We start from the raw sequence: 16,896 nt of genomic DNA on the forward strand, positions 1-16,896 counted from the left end.
AACTGGAAATAAAAAGACTGAGTTTCATTATTATTACTATTATTATTATTATTATTATTATTATTATTATTATTATTATTATTATTATTATTATTATTATTATTATTATTATTATATGTTGTTTTGAATTTATATACAATTTTTTCCGATAGTGAAACATTGGAATCATGACATTTCATATTAGACTAAACGTACGATTTCAAATTCTCTTCGATTTTGGAACCACAAAATTGTGAACACACATAATATTTTATCACGAGCCGCCACTGGAGTAGATACAGAATTATTTCAACATGAGTTACTAGTACGAAGGACGAAACTGGCAATAGGAATTAGAAACAATAGTCTATAGTGCGATAATATCCACAAAAGAACTGAAGCCAGCGGACAGGGGTGGAGAGGTAAAGGAATTCTGCAGACTACAGAGGAATTAGGTGGCGATCCGTGGAGCGGGAGGACCTTAAGGCCTGCATATGTATCATTACGTGTGAGGACAGTCCCAACCTCTGTCCCTCCCCTTCACGGGACTATGGGTAATATAGTATAGCACAGTTATAGTGTCACGGTTAAATAAGGGAATTCTGCACTTCCAGACCAGACATTATCTGGAGATATTAGCACCAAACCAACCATTGTCAAGTGAAGCTACTTCCTTGGCCTGAACTGGAAGCTGTTACCATTCAGCAATGGTTAAACAAGTCAGGGAATTCTGCATATACGCATTCATAACGACTCTGACCTACTAGAAAGGCAGATTTTGATAATGTGATTTGTCTGGTGTCTCACAGGCAGCCTCCAGTGGCGGTTTCACGTGGGGGCGGTGACGAAGCATGTCGCGAGGGTGTGACGTGGACGATTATGCCGCTCTCGCCACGGAGCGCCGTGCGGTGACGTCACGACGCCGTCGTGTATAAGTTGTGCGGCCGTCGCGAAGCTGCAGCAGTAGCAGCAAGCCGACGCCGTCCCCACGTCACACGCACCTGTTGCTCGCCGCTCTTGGTACAACGAAGCGCCAGCAGACGAAGGTAGGACAATCAACTCAGCGCTCTTCATTTGTCGTGTTTCCGCGGAAACGATTGCTTTATGTTTCCAGGAAATGGGCCGTGGCTTTCATTTATTGGAAATTACCACGAAATGAGTGTTTGTTTGTGTAATCGAGGGTGGGGAAAGTTTTTTACCCTGCGGGAAACAAAGGGAAGTTGAAAATTCTATGAAAACGGGCATGGACAGTGCCGGGGACGGGGAAATGCTGAGGGACGTCTAACTGTAAAAGCGGCTACACACGACCCAATCTGCAGGGTCCGATTTGCAGGGCGGTTGGGTCGGACGAATTGGTTCTGCTCTCCACACGACCCAACTTGCAGTAGGCTGATCCGCTCCGTTGTGAAAAGATATATCATGGCTCGTTCACTTTCCAAGTTTCAAAAAGTTGGAATTGCATTGAGTTTGTTGTTACAGAACGATGAACAGGTACTATATGAAGAAAATTTTTTCCGATTAAAAAAATATTTAGGCATATATATATATATATATATATATATATATATATATATATATATATATATATTTTCAAGATTAAAAATGTTGAGAGTTCACTGTGCAGTGATGAAGCATTTCCCTCATAACTTAAAAACTTGTTAACTTTTCATGTTCTCTCTTTTTTTATTTTATTGCTGAAACTCATGTTTACAATATCATGCTCTTTCAACTACTGTCCTTAATAAACAATATATATATTTTTTTTATTTTGTGTAATAGAAAATACTGATGTTTGACCACTTTTAAAATGAATTTATTTTTTATCAGACAATCTATTAACGGTAGAGAAGTGATCTTGCATCATATTGTAGATATGACGTGCATAAATACACACAACAAAAATTCCTTCACAGAATGTTAGATAGTTTTTGAGTTATGAGGGAAACGCATCATCACTGCACACTGAACTGAATTAAAAAAAAAAGTAAATCTTTTTTAACCTTAAAAATTTATAGGCTATATATATATATATATATATATATATATATATATATATATTTCACAGAGAAGGACAGTTGTCTATGCGGATGACGTGAATTTGTTAGGAGAAAATCCACAAACGATTAGGGAAAACACGGAAATTTTACTTGAAGCAAGTAAAGAGATAGGTTTGGAAGTAAATCCCGAAAAGACAAAGTATGTGATTATGACTCGTGACGAGAATATTGCACGAAATGCAAATATAAATATTGGAAATTTATCTTTTGAAGAGGCGGAAAAATTCAAATACCTGGGAGCAAAAGTAACAAATATAAATGATACTCGGGAGGAAATTAAACACAGAATAAATATGCGAAATGCCTGTTATTATTCGGTTGAGAAGCATTTATCATCCAGTCTGCTGTCAATATTCTGAAAGTTAGAATTTAGAAAACAGTTATATTACCAGTTGTTCTTTATGGTTGTGAAACGTGGACTCTTACTTTGAGAGAGGAACATAGGTTAAGGGTGTTTGAGAATAAAGTGTTTAGCAAAATATTTGGGGCTAAGAGGGATGAAGTTACAGGAGAATGGAGAAAGTTACACAACTGCATGCATTGTATTCTTCACCTGACATAATTAGGAACATTAAATCGAGACGTTTGAGATGGGCAGGGCATGTAGCACGTATGGGCGAATCCAGAAATTAACTTAGAAAGCATGCTGTAAATATTCAGATTGTCAATGTCAATTCAGATAATACAATATAATATTTGTTTTTTCAGTCTTATGACAAATCAATTATTAAAACAATGACTTATATTTCATAACATGTAGTCATTGAGTTTTATACAAATAAGTTACGAACGTTTTCGCCCATTCAGGCATCTTCAAGTTCAGTGTACAATATCTCATTATTAAAGTTTAATAATGAGATATTGTACACTGAACCTGAAGATGCCTGAATGGGCTAAAACGTTCGTAACTTGTTCAGTGTACAATATCTCATTATTAAAGTTTAATAATGAGATATTGTACACTGAACCTGAAGATGCCTGAATGGGCTAAAACGTTCGTAACTTGTTCAGTGTACAATATCTCATTATTAAAGTTTAATAATGAGATATTGTACACTAACCTGAAGATGCCTGAATGGGCTAAAACATTCGTAACTTATTTGTATAAAACTCAGTGACTACATGTTATGAAATATAAGTCATTGTTTTAATAATTTATTTGTCATAAGACTGAATAAAACAAATATTATATTGTATTATCTGAATCCATAAATGCATATAAAGTGTTAGTTGGGAGGCCGGAGAGAAAAAGGCCTTTGGGGAGGCCGAGACGTAGATGGGAAGATAATATTAAAATGGATTTGAGGGAGGTGGGATTTGATGACAGAGACGATTTATCTTGCTCAGGATAGGGTCCAATGGTAGGTTTATGTGAGGGCGGCAATGAACCTCCGGGTTCCTTAAAAGCCAGTAAGTAAGTAAGCAGAAGGACAGTGTTGTACAAGATACAGTAATGGAGGAAAAAAAATGTTTAATATTTCCAAAATTTTACTGCTGTAAGCTGTACCTAACCTCTTAAAAATAAGAAAACATTTAAACTCCGACAAAGCATAGGTGTGCATATTGATAACGTTGATCCTATTGTGTTGGCATGCTGTGCACTACTTACTTTGTATTTTTCGAGAAGAATTTCTAAAGCCTGATTACGCATATCTCTGTTCAGATAATTTGCGTTTGAAATGTCCCATAAAAAAGGCATATCTTTATACAGTTCAAAAATATCCTTCCAGACTTTTCTCCTTTTCCTTCATTTCACGTGGCACTCACTGTCACTGCCCTCAGTTCTTCATAAACGCCACTTCTGCAAGCTGCAACTGACAAGAAATCGGCCCGATCGTGCTACACACGACCCAACTTGCAGGGTGTTGGAGTGGGGGAGTCGGCAGATTGGGTGGCTGCCCGAACCAACCACCCGACAAGAGGTTTGTTGTCCCTGCAAGCCTACACACCACCCGATCGGCAGGGTCCCTGCAAATCGGACCCTGCAGATTGGGTCGTGTGTAGCCGCTTTAAGCCAATTTCAGATATTATCGTCTACCAAGCTATAATTTAAGTAAGCCTATAGTTATAAAAAAATCACGAACCGGTGTCGAAGAAAACTCTTCAACTCTTCAATTACACGTTAGAGAAGTAATTTTTTGGTAGGTTATTTTACGACGCTATATCAACATCTCAGGTTATTTAGCGTCTGAATGACATGAAAGTGATAATGCCGGTGAAATGAGTCCGGGGTCCAGCACCGAAAGTTACCCAGCACTTGCTCATATTGGGTTGAGGGAAAACCCCAGAAAAAACCTGAACCAGGTAACTTACCCCGACCGGGATTCGAACCCGGGCCACCTGGTTTCAAGGCCAGACGCGCTGACCGTTACTCCACAGGTGTGGACTAGATAAGTAATACTTCTGTTATACGTTTTATGAGGTGTGAAGAAAAAACGTATAAAAACCTAAAACTGAAATGACATTTAATAATATATGAAATACTGTAGTATTTGAAGACTATAATGGAGAAAACAAATTAAATCAATTTAGAAAAATTTTCTAAAGAGAACTTTATAAGTTCACAATTAAAGAGTTAGGTACAGCTTACAACAGTAAAATTTTTGGAAATATTCAACATTTTTTTCCTCCATTACTGTATCTTGTACAATAATGAAAATTGGTATGTGTAAAAAACTGTCCTTCTGCTATATTAAAAATATTTTTACGATTTAAAAAACTATTTATATATATTTTTTTTTTCAAAATTCAAATTGATGCCAGTTCACTCTGCAGTGATGAAGGTTTCCCTCATAACTCATAAACTTGTTAACTTTTTCATGTTCTCTCTCTTTTATTCTATTGCTGAAACTCATGTTTATAATATCATGCTCTTTCAACTACATACCTTAATAAATAATATATATTTTTAAATGAAATTCTTTTTTATTAAATAATCTATCAAAGGTAGAGAAGTCATCTTGCATCATATTGCAGATATGACATGCATTAATATACCCAAAAGATTTCATGACAGAATGTTGGATAGTTTTTGCGTTATGTAGGAAACGCTTCATCACTGCAAATTGAACTGCATTTTGAAAATAAAATTGTAGGTAATTTTTTTTAATCTTAAAAATATTTTTTTTAAATATAGCAGAAGGACAATGTTTTACACATACTAATTTTCATTATTGTACAAGATACAGTAATGGAGGGGAAAATGTTGAATATTTCCAAAATTATACTGCTATAAGCTGTACCTAAACCCTTAAATCATTTTTGACTCTATAATGCAGTACTCAAATTTATAATAGGCCTACATAGATTTGAAGGATGTAAGATTATTTGTAGTAGAAAATCTTGGCTAGTTACAGCTAAAGCTGACTGGTATATTACATTTCAAACTGCAATCCAGAAAATTTTACGAAACTGGTCTACCTTGTTCTTATCGTGTGATCTTCATTAATATGTGATTACAACGATTAGTTTACAAGAAGTCAGTTGTTTTGGACTGCCAGCTCCTAAGGAATAAACCATGACCTCAAATTTTTATAATTGTTTCATAATTTGTACAATTACACCATCGTGTGTTACAAAAGTTTCACTGTTTTTAAAGTAGTAACAGCGTCATCAAAGGACACAAGGTTGCTGGAGGTAAGCAAGGACAGCTTCGATATTCATTCAATTTCAAAGTGGGCTACCTCTTAACAGTGAACGCGTGCTGTATTTTCGCGTTCTTATATTATCACGGCAAACCTAATTTCGAGAAAAAAACTGATTTAGAAAGTATTAATGGCGTTCTATATCAGCTGAAGTTTAAAATGTATAAATGTAAATGTAAAATACATATGAACAAAACCGTATATTTCAAATAAATTACCTAAGATGGAATATATAGGAATTATGCCGAGACTTCAGAAGAAACGAGAAAGTGTGAAAAACATATAAAGTAGAACCTCTATTATCCGCGGTAATGAAGGGGCTGAACTGAACGGTTAATCGAAAAAATCGGATAATCCGTACTATGATTTTCATCAATTAAGTGTATAATATAGTTTCGTACATAATTTAAAGTTCCTGCCATGCTGCAACCACTGATGTCTTCATATTAGACATATTATGTTCATAATTAATAACAAACACAATGAAGTACAGTAATATGTAGCCCTTTATCCTTGCTTTCTATTAAATCGCTCACAGTTGTAATGCCAATCTCGTATTCTGATGCGACATGTACCGCAGTTTCTCTTTTCCAAAGCCGCTCAATTATATCTATATTTTTTTTTTCTTTTGACATACGTGGAAGACATTTTGCATAAAGTAACAGAGTACGGCCACTGGAACAGGAGGACAATATTGAATGGTGCACGGGTTTTGCAGTTGTAAGTTCTTGGGGACATTTTTCTGAAAGCAGATTGTAACTATTTTACAAGTTGGGAAAACACAGCCTCCCATAAGTAACTGTTTATAGTTGCCGGCAATGGCAGAAGCATTCCTACTACTTACTTACTTACTGGCTTTTAAGGAACCCGGAGGTTCATTGCTGCCCTCACATAAGCCCGCCATCGGTCCCTATCCTGAGCAAGATTAATCCAGTCTCTATCATCATATCCCACCTCCCTCAAATCCATTTTAATATTATCCTCCCATCTACGTCTCGGCCTACTCAAAGATCTTTTTCCCTCCGGCCGCCCAACTAACACTCTATATGCATTTCTGGATTCGCCCATACGTGCTACATGCCCTGCCCATCTCAAACGTCTGGATTTAATGTTCCTAATTATGTCAGGTGAAGAATACAATGCGTGCAGTTCTGTGTTGTGTAACTTTCTCCATTCTCCTGTAACTTCATCTCTCTTAGCCCCAGATATTTTCCTGAGAACCTTATTGTCAAACACCCTTAACCTATGTTCCTCTCTCAAAGTGAGAGTCCAAGTTTCACAACCATAAAGAACAACCGGTAATATAACTGTTTTATAAATTGTAACTTTCAGATTTTTTGACAGCTGACTGGATGATAAAAGCTTCTCAACCGAATAATAACAGGCATTTCCCATATTTATTCTGTGTTTAATTTCCTCCAGAGTATAATTTATATTTGTTACTGTTGCTCCAAGATATTTGAACTTCTCCACCTCTTCGAAAGATTAATTTCCAATTTTTATATTGCCATTTCGCACAATATTTCCGTCACGAGACATAATCATATACTTTGTCTTTTCAGGATTTACTTCCAAACCTATTTCTTTACTTCCAGTAAAATCCTCGTGTTTTCCCTAATCATTTGTGGATTTTCTCCTAACATATTCACGTCATCCGCATAAACAAGCAGCTGATGTAACCCGTTCAATTCCAAACCCTCACTGTTATCCTGGACTTTCCTAATGGCATACTCTAGAACAAAGTTAAAAAGTAGCATTCCTACTACATACTGTGTAATGCTAGTGGCATAGGATTGCAATAGCTCTATCCATAAAAATAATACGTACAGTACTAACGTAATGTACAGAACTTCGTATTTTCTCCGTAGCAAAAAAAAAGCGTGAAGAAGACAGTCGGATAATCAGCAGATCGGTTAATAGGGTGACGGATAATCGAGGTTCTACTGTAAGTGCAAAACGCATAAAAGAAGTTTTACTGTTTATTTTTATTATTTAGTAGGCTATCTCTGAAGAAGACAGCTTTCTTATAACGCATGAAAAGGAGGATTAGTCTCATCTATTTTTATGCCGGTTTCTGCTGGAAAACAAACTTATAAGATTAAATCTGTTGTGTCTACTGTGACTCCCTATTTTCCAGATTAATAACACTGGTCAACAAAATTAAACATATTTTTGTTAAAAGATAACGAAAGAATGATTCTTATAGTATTTTTCGTGCTGATTTGAAATCTGTTTTAAAACATTTTCTATCATCCAAAGTTTTTGAGTAATTATATGAAATGTAATTCAAACTTTTGTAGTATTGATACCTTGTAACATTTTACTTAAAATCATATTTATGCACCTAAAATGCAAGTGAAATAGAGTTTGGGCTAAACTTTTTTTAGAAACATCTCTTTAGAGTGTCCAGCCATAGTCTGAAAGAATACTTGAGCTCCATTTTTCCTAGTAGCGCCTTTCCATTTCAGAAAAATCCTGATGAAAACGCTCCCCATGTTCGTTGCCACTACCGGAAGGTTTTGAGAAAAGAAAAATAGATGAGAATCCAAGAAGTTATTTTGAGAGATATGACAGCCCATCACGTTATAGTTATGAATCAGCTCGCTGACAAGTTCTCTGTAATCTTCCGATCTATGGTTCCTAGAAAGTAACAGTGTTGAATGGTCCTTAGGTTCCCGGCATATCATTGGAACTGGAAGAGCCATATGACGGGATTCTTTTAGCCAACCACTTAATAGAATCACTTAATATTTTTTTATATTAAGTGTCGACATTACAGATAAATTCTGTAGGACAAATTAATATTCTCTCAGCTAGCAGTGCATAATAACTGAGGATTCCCGGCCAACATGTCACTCAGTTGAGTGCGCTCCTAGTACAATGGCAGTTGACATTGGACATATGCGTCAACATGTATGCCTAACTTGGAGTCAGGCCAAAAGGGAAGCATCGAAGGAGGAAGGTTCGGTCCGGTGCTGCGGATTGAATTCGGCGTAGCTCAGTGGTCAGAGCGCTTGGTACGTAGAACCAAGGACCCGGGTTCGATCCCCGGCGCCGGAGCGAATTTTTCTCCTAAAATATTAAATATTAATTATCCTCGGGGTTATCCCGTTTCCCATACAAGGCATCTACATCATTCCGTCAACATTTCTCCATTTCGTCATCATTTCGTAGCATTCCCCGTGATTCACGAGGAGCTGGCCTAGGGACGAATGTAGACTTGGGTACGCAGCAAACCTTAGCGTAGTAAGCCGGTGTGGGTTTGGAAATGTCCCTAGTTTAAGGGTTAGCGCAATAGATCTTGAAAGGTCGAAATGCCGGGTCGTAGTGCCCTCCATTCAATTCCACAACAAATGACTTCGTAATCAGTGCAAGAAAATAAATACAGCATTCGCTGCTCAAGCACTAGTAGTAATTAGCTTGAAAATTTTAAATTATGGTTTATTTAACGACGCTCGCAACTGCCGAGATTATATCAGCGTCGCCGGTGTGCCGGAATTTTGTCCCGAAGGAGTTCTTTTACATGCCAGTGAATGTACTGACATATGCCTATCGCATTTAAGTATATTTAAATACCATCGACCTGGTCCGGAATCGAACCCGCAACCTCGGGCACAGAAGATCAGCGCTCTACTGACTACGCCACACAGGCCGACGCAATATCTTGAATGCAATAATTAACATATCGATTGCTAAGAAGTAATACCTCATATCTACAAAAATGGTAAGTAATTTAGTTTAATTACATTATTATTATTATTATTATTATTATTATTATTATTATTATTATTATTATTTTAGTAGGTTATTTTACGACGCTTTATCAACATCTCAGGTTATTTAGCGTCTGAATGAGATGAAGGTGACAATGCCGGTGAAATGAGTCCGGTGTCCAGCACCGAAAGTTACCCAGCATTTGCTCATATTGGGTTGAGGGAAAACCCCGGAAAGACCTCAACCAGGTAACTTGCCCCAACCGGGAATCGAACCCGGGCCACCTGGTTTCGCGGCCAGACGCGCTAGCCGTTACTCCACAGGCGTGGACCTATTATTATTATTATTATTATTATTATGTTCACAAGAATAGACAGTTAACTAATATTTTGTCTTCGAGTAGAAGATCTTGCAAAACAGAAATGTATGTAAACGTTTGTCTATTTTGCAAAATATTAATTTTAAAAACATTTATTTTATTAACCCGCAGATTTACAGATATGAGGTATCACTTTTTAGCCATCGATATGACGATACTCATATTTCATTTATTTCCTTAATGATATGCTGCTGGTTGCATCGGCGCTCCCTCTAAGGAGGAAGATGCGCGTAAAGTATTAAAGAAATGATAAAGAATATTTTTCCAAATTGATGCCCAATTAAACCCCCCAGGTTAAAATAACAGTAAATGATAGAATTGAAACATGTTTATGTTCTCTGAATTTCGCTTCTATTTTACTATATTACTCACAGCTAACTGAGAAATAGATGGTCGATTTGGATGAGTTTCATTAAAAAGTGTGCATACCTTTTGTTATGTATTTCTTCTGTCACCAAATTCTATCATCATCAGGATCTCGATTATATCATTTTCTGTTTAGAACATCTTGTTTTATGTTGATTGTATCAATAATAGTAATTTATAGTATAAGAGAGTAAAATTGGATTTTATGCGCGAGTAGGAAATTTAGCGCCTGAGGCGAAGCTGAGGGTGATAATTTCCACGAGCGCATAAATTCAGTTTACTCTTGTGTACTACACAATATTTTATCCATTACTGGTATCTGTATTCAATTATTGATATCTAAATTCAACTTTAAATTGTACGCCTTTTCTTTGACTATGTTGTTTGTGAAAAAGTTATAAAAGAATGAATGTATGAAATTTTATGGTTGCTAATGCGTTGGTTGTCATGGAAAAAGTTTTTAATTCTCAGAAGTGAATCAATAGTTATTTAAGAGACAAGTTAGTAAAGGTTATCTTTTTGTTGGCACGAGTGTTCACAAACACACAGGGGCCAAAAAGATGGCTTTACGAATGTGTGTCGTACAATGTTTCTTTTCTATGATAGCACAAATTTATATTAAATAAATATTTCAAGTTGGAGACGTTACAAGATCACAATTTCATGGCCATGTAAACTCAGAATCATTAAGAAGTAAGTATCCATAGAACGGCAGACTGTTTTATTCATGTTCACGATTTCTTGGGCATCTAAACTGGTCATATAATCAACGAAGCGCTTAGGAACAGTTGAATGATGAGTATTGTACGCACACCATACTCACGTCGAAATTCCCTTTGAAATCTTTTAACATTCTCAAATTTAGCATACCAAAGAACACATTGTGCCCGCTGTTGATTTGTAGTAGCCATTTTAATCATCTACGACTTTCATTTGTCCTTTCAGATTATGGAAAGTTACACAACACAGAACTGCACGCATTGTATTCTTGACCTGACATAATTAGGAACATTAAATCCAGACGTTTGAGATGGGCAGGGCATGTAGCACGTATGGGCGAACCCAGAAATGCATATAGAGTGTTACTTGGGAGGCCGGAGAGAAAAATACTTTTAGGGAGGCCGAGACGTAGATGGGAAGATAATATTAAAATGGATTTGAGGGAGGTGGGATATGATGATAGAGACTGGATTAATCTTGCACAGGATAGGGACCAATGGCGGGCTTATGGGAGGGCGGCAATGAATCTCCGGGTTCCTTAAAAGCCAGTAAATAGTAGTAGTAAGTAGTAAGTAAGATTTTCATATATGGTAACTCTCATCTTTTAATCATAATATAAGCAGCAAGAATAAATTAATATTATCCATACCCAAACGGAACAGACTGTATATTTAGTCTACTAAACATAGTAAATGAAGTTTTCAATATTGCTTTGCATTGCTAGTAAATAAGTGAATGTAACAAAAAGCTATGATACATTACTAAACTAATATTGTGGATTTTCTAATTTTCCACTGACCCTAACAGCATTTTACCTTATTTACATTACAGTTGGGTTTTTCTAAACGCTTGTAATTATTTTCCCCCTCAGTGAATATGGTTTACATAAAATTGTTACCCTACACACGGCCAATGCTCGCTTTGCGTTAAGAACCTGAGTACGGTTTAATTATACTAATGGCTTCATTAAATGCAAGCGTGTACACACCGAGGGAAATAAAAACACATCCGCGACGTCACTTTTAATATTCACGGAAAACGACATTCAGCACGAACCAACCCCCAAGGACTGGCACATCTTTCAGTTAAACTCGCTGATCAAGTTCGCAAAGGGAGAGAATTGACGAGTCACTTGAACGAAGGAAAAATCTCTCTAGTCAGTATTCATGATCCATGGGCATTACGTACGTACAAACAGGGATGAGTTTTGGTGGGGAATGCAAATGTTCTACCGATTTCGGTGGAATTGGGAAAGGAGTGAATGATTTACCGGTATTACATGGAGAAAAAATGATAGAATTTGGGATAGTAAGGTGACGTCATAGCGTAACCGCCCCTGAAGTCTCAGTACTGAACTTCATAGTAAAAAAAACGAATTAAAAAACGGAAAATTAAGTTAGTCCTGAAACCACAGTAAGTCTCCCTTGTCCAGTTGAACTTCGTAAATCTGTGACTAGGAAATTAAGAGAGGAATTAAGAAATGCAGAATTCGAATCATGGAAAGTAATGCCTGGAAGAGGCAGAGGTGTAGAATTGTACAGCCAAGTACCTAAAGCCAACGCCTGGGTTTTTAATAAGTCTGGACTATCTACATCTGAATGGGTAACCTGCCTAAAAATGAATGCCAATTTAGCAGCAGTTAGAGGAGTACCTGGTCGCTCTTTGGACGGATCCCAGTGCAGACATGGCTGCCCGGAGACTGAAACCCTTGCCCACGTCCTAGGTCAGTGTAACAGAGGTTTACTCCTCCGAAATGCCAGACACCATCATGTTCGATCCTTAATTGCAACTGCTTTAAGAAAAGTCTTGGATAGTAGAAGAGCAAGTTATTTGCCTTGTTACTAATGACTCCTCTAGACGTATTGACATCATAGCGTATTCCCAGACTACCAACAAAGGATATATAATTGATCCTACCATAAGGATTGAAACGGGGTGTAGCCAGCCGGAGGATGTCAATAAAGAAAAGATCAAAATTTTTCTGCCAACAGTTGATTACTTCAAAGCAAAATACCAGCTTGAAGACATTGAGGTGATTGGTCTTCTTATTGGAGCTCGTGGTGTGTTTCCCAAGTTCTTTGAAAGCTTCAGGAAGACTTTTGAACTAACACAGACACTTACTGCTGACATCATAACTTCAGTTTTGAAACGCTCTTGCCAAATTCTGAGTCATCATATTCACTCTGTTTATTTTTTTTTCTTTTCTTCACTTTATAATTCATATATGTTTATTTTAATTTTCTTTCTACAAAATTTATGTAAACATTTAATATTGTAAAATTCATGTAGGAGAGTATACTGAGTCCTTCTGGGCAACCTCCAATGGGAGGTAGTTATTATTATTATTATTATTATTATTATTATTATTATTATTTTTATTATTATTATTATTACATATTTTTATCGAATCGGCCAGAAGCAAGATTTCATGAATATTCAAACATACACATAAGGAGAAAATTTTTTTTACTGTACTTCAGATATAGTATTGAAGTTTTCTTAATTACGACTTTAAACAGAAATGAAATATTACAAAAGGATACATTTCAATCATTCACTATTTCATAGTATTACCTAAAACAAACACTCCAGTATTTTTTAATTATTTTTTTTTCTGTGTGAAGGCCTAGATCATATATACCCAGATTGCTCTGCGTTATAGGCTTTGACGGTAACAACTTTTGTCAAGTTTACTATGCTGCTTTAAAGTTGTCATGAATCAATATTTTATCTAAACATTCATTAGGCCTATTACTTGTGTTTATACAATGTCAGTGAACAATAAGGTCCAGTTTTATTTATTTTAAAGTAATAAATACTACCCTGTTTACTAGGCTATGATAAAATAATTATGCAAATACATAATAGCTACGTAAATATTATGGTTATGAGAGAGAAAAATTCACGTCTAACCTTGCGTTGAAATCTCCTAGGAAAAAGTACTGCAGTTTCATGAGCATGCAATAAAAAGAAGGATTGCATAAAAATTAACAATAAGGGGGCAACTGATGACTCTATATACAGTAGGCCTACAAAACCGAAGCATTTCACAGCTACAGTTCCTGTGTTGAGAGTTTACACCTTACGGAGAATATCTTAGAATTGCCATCAATTCATCTCAATAGAGATCAGAACATAACACTGCATTGACTGGTGTACATGATTCAATTACCATGGTGTTCCAGGAATGATTGCACATCCTTCAACAATATTCTCTTGCAAAGATTGGACATGATTCAATACAATAGCACAAATTATAACACGTCAAATATCCGCACAAGAAGAAATCCAAATGATTTACGTTTGATGAACGAAGAAGTCATGTAACAGGACCATTATGCCTATTCGTTACCAACAAGAAGCATTTTCAAGATAGTGGAGAAGATTCTGTAGAACAGGCATGCCAAAATCCTGCACATTGTGCAGTAGTCTCTGTGCGATGTGCACTTTCTATTCCCCTACCCGGAGGGAGTCAATCGCCTTGGAGGGGAACGCGACAGGGCTATACAGACCTGCAACAGCATATCAGCTTTTGTTTCAGTAACGCAGTTTCAGTAGGGGTACTGATTTGGCTGTGTCTGTGAATGAGTTATGATAAATAAAGTGATAAGTTCACAGATAACGGAGAAGAGAAATTACGAATCATATAACATAATTGTTATAATGTTTTCATCAGCCAACAACAATTATTTTAAAATGAAAAGCTTTCATCAGCCCATGTCGAGGTAATAGTGTTGTGACAATTTAGATCAGATTAGTAAAGTTAATCAGTACTCTCACGGTAAAACGAACTTAACAATGACGTTGTTTTGGAGTCTGTACTAATACAGCCATCAAAGATTAGACGACTTACGACTTTAATTTCATAAACTGGTAAGTGATGAGAATATAATGAGGAATACATGTAAGGCTCTTGAGGTTTTAAGGAGTGATGAAAGCAACTATTTGCAAGGCGGAAAAATTTTCTGGAAAAATATATAATGACAAATTTTTCTTCTCACGTCATTATATTATGCTAATATACTTACACTTTTAATTTCTTTCAGTAACGCTCCCTACTTGTCGATACGTGCTCTCAACGTTTTCCAAATAAACTATATGTGAATTTAAATTCTAAGCTTAATTTACATTATTTATTAATATTTATGTTAATTTATATTGACATACAGCAAGAAATTATTTCAGTGTAAAAACTTCACAATGTCCTACTTCATGTAATGAATTGGAAGTATATTTTCTTCAACATGTGTGTACCAGTGGTTCCAATAAGTAATAATGCTTGACGAACAATGAAAGAGTAGGGTCTATTACTTTAAAATAATTATGAAATACTTGTTCGTTTTTCGTTGTTTCGAAATTACTGCAATATTCTTTTCCTTCGCTTTACAAACCACTACTTTGTCAAGTATAACTGAGTAAGCCTAAAGTTTCTTGTCTTACAATTGTCAAATATAGACACTGATAATAACCGTGTTTTTTTTTTCTGTTAAGTGTGTTTATAATGTCCAAAAAGACCGGCAATCCGCGCACATAACTGCACATTTAGAGTCTGATTTCTGACATGCCTGCTGTAGAATATAAGCCGGTGCTATATCATCCCTAAATTATACAGGAAGTTCCATTTATCTTGTTAATCAAGATTCCATATGAAGAACTGCTCCAAACAAAAGTTGTTTGGAAGAATTAATACTACGAGTATGTATTTCTTGTAACCTTGTTCGTTAAGGAGATAGAGTAATATTTTCTTTTCTTCAAATCGCATCATGTCCATTTTATTCAACGAAACATCTAACCTGTTGAAGGCCTGTTAAAAATTGTATCACAAAATAGCCTTCCATTCTAATAAACAAAGCATTGAGGGTGCAAAAGAACATGGAACTCCGAGTGTACGTACTTATTGCAAGTCCGAAGCAAAATGACAAAGTAAATATCTTCTGCGAATAATATAATCCTATAATGTTCATATTGCTCATAACGTGGAAAGATACTAGTCTATATTAACAATAAAATAATATTATTAGAACCTACATTCTGGTTTCATTTCATAAGCTATTTGTTTCCATATATATTTTTTTAAGATCTTTATGTGATATGTGTTTTTACCATAAAGACACGATGACTTTGAATGATTTTTTATTTTTATTTTAGTAGGTTATTTTACGACACTTTATCAACAGCTTAGGTTATTTAGCGTCTGAATGAGATGAAGGTAATAATGCCGGTGAAATGAGTCCGGAGTCCAGCACCGAAAGTTACCTAGCATTTGCTCATATTGGGTTGAGGGAAAACCCCGAAAAAATCTCAGCCAGGTAACTTGCCCCGACCGGTAATCGAACCCGGGCCACCTGGTTTCGCAGCCAGACGCGCTAACCGTTACTCCACAGGTGTGGACGCTCTTATTTCCGGCACCCAATCAAGTTGCAGGTCTAATACATTTAAACGTGTGCGCCTTTTCATTCGCTGCTGATGACGTTACGCATTTCCTAAGGCTTGATAAATACTTAATATAATCGCTTGCCATTTTGGCTCTTTTGTTGACGTTCGCAGAAAGCACACGAGAACGTTATTTGCCGCTCAATTATTTGCTAAATTACAGTGCGTTTGATTTATTATCATACGAGCTACGACATGATAATGTTTAACGATGCGGCAATTAGATTCGTCTGGTAGCTCGGCAACGAAAGAACAAAAATGGCGAACGATATACTTCCTACCTAGACTTTATAGAGCCTTCACTTCCTAAGAAGTAAGCAAAGAGGAGGAAACACGCCGGAAATAACAGCGACGCGACTATAATACTCAAGCAAGCAGTGACCTGAGTATTGGAATGAAGACAACCAGATACCTTTTGTTTTGCTTTTTAGTATTGTGACAATCGCGAATTAAAAAACCACTTAAAATTTAACTGTCATTCACCAGCAGAGAAATAATGCAACATCTGTATTATTCCTTACTTGCAACGTAGTTACCATATTACAAGGCACAGTTTGACAAGTTCTGAGAAAACCAAAGGTCACACAAATACTGGCCCACACTA

General features: G+C 36.2%; 1 protein-coding gene across 1 annotated transcript in view; it reads left to right on the forward strand.

The window, feature by feature from the left end:
- Positions 1 to 894: 894 nt before the first annotated feature.
- The window catches only part of LOC138701022 (uncharacterized), a 138,324-nt gene continuing 122,322 nt past the window's right edge, over positions 895 to 16,896 (forward strand). The window contains exon 1 of the mRNA XM_069827518.1: positions 895 to 1,025. The gene's annotated coding sequence lies outside the window, so the exon portion shown is untranslated. The remainder of the gene's footprint in view (positions 1,026 to 16,896) is intronic.

Source organism: Periplaneta americana, chromosome 6 (assembly GCF_040183065.1).
Source record: "Periplaneta americana isolate PAMFEO1 chromosome 6, P.americana_PAMFEO1_priV1, whole genome shotgun sequence".
Taxonomy (NCBI): domain Eukaryota; kingdom Metazoa; phylum Arthropoda; class Insecta; order Blattodea; family Blattidae; genus Periplaneta; species Periplaneta americana.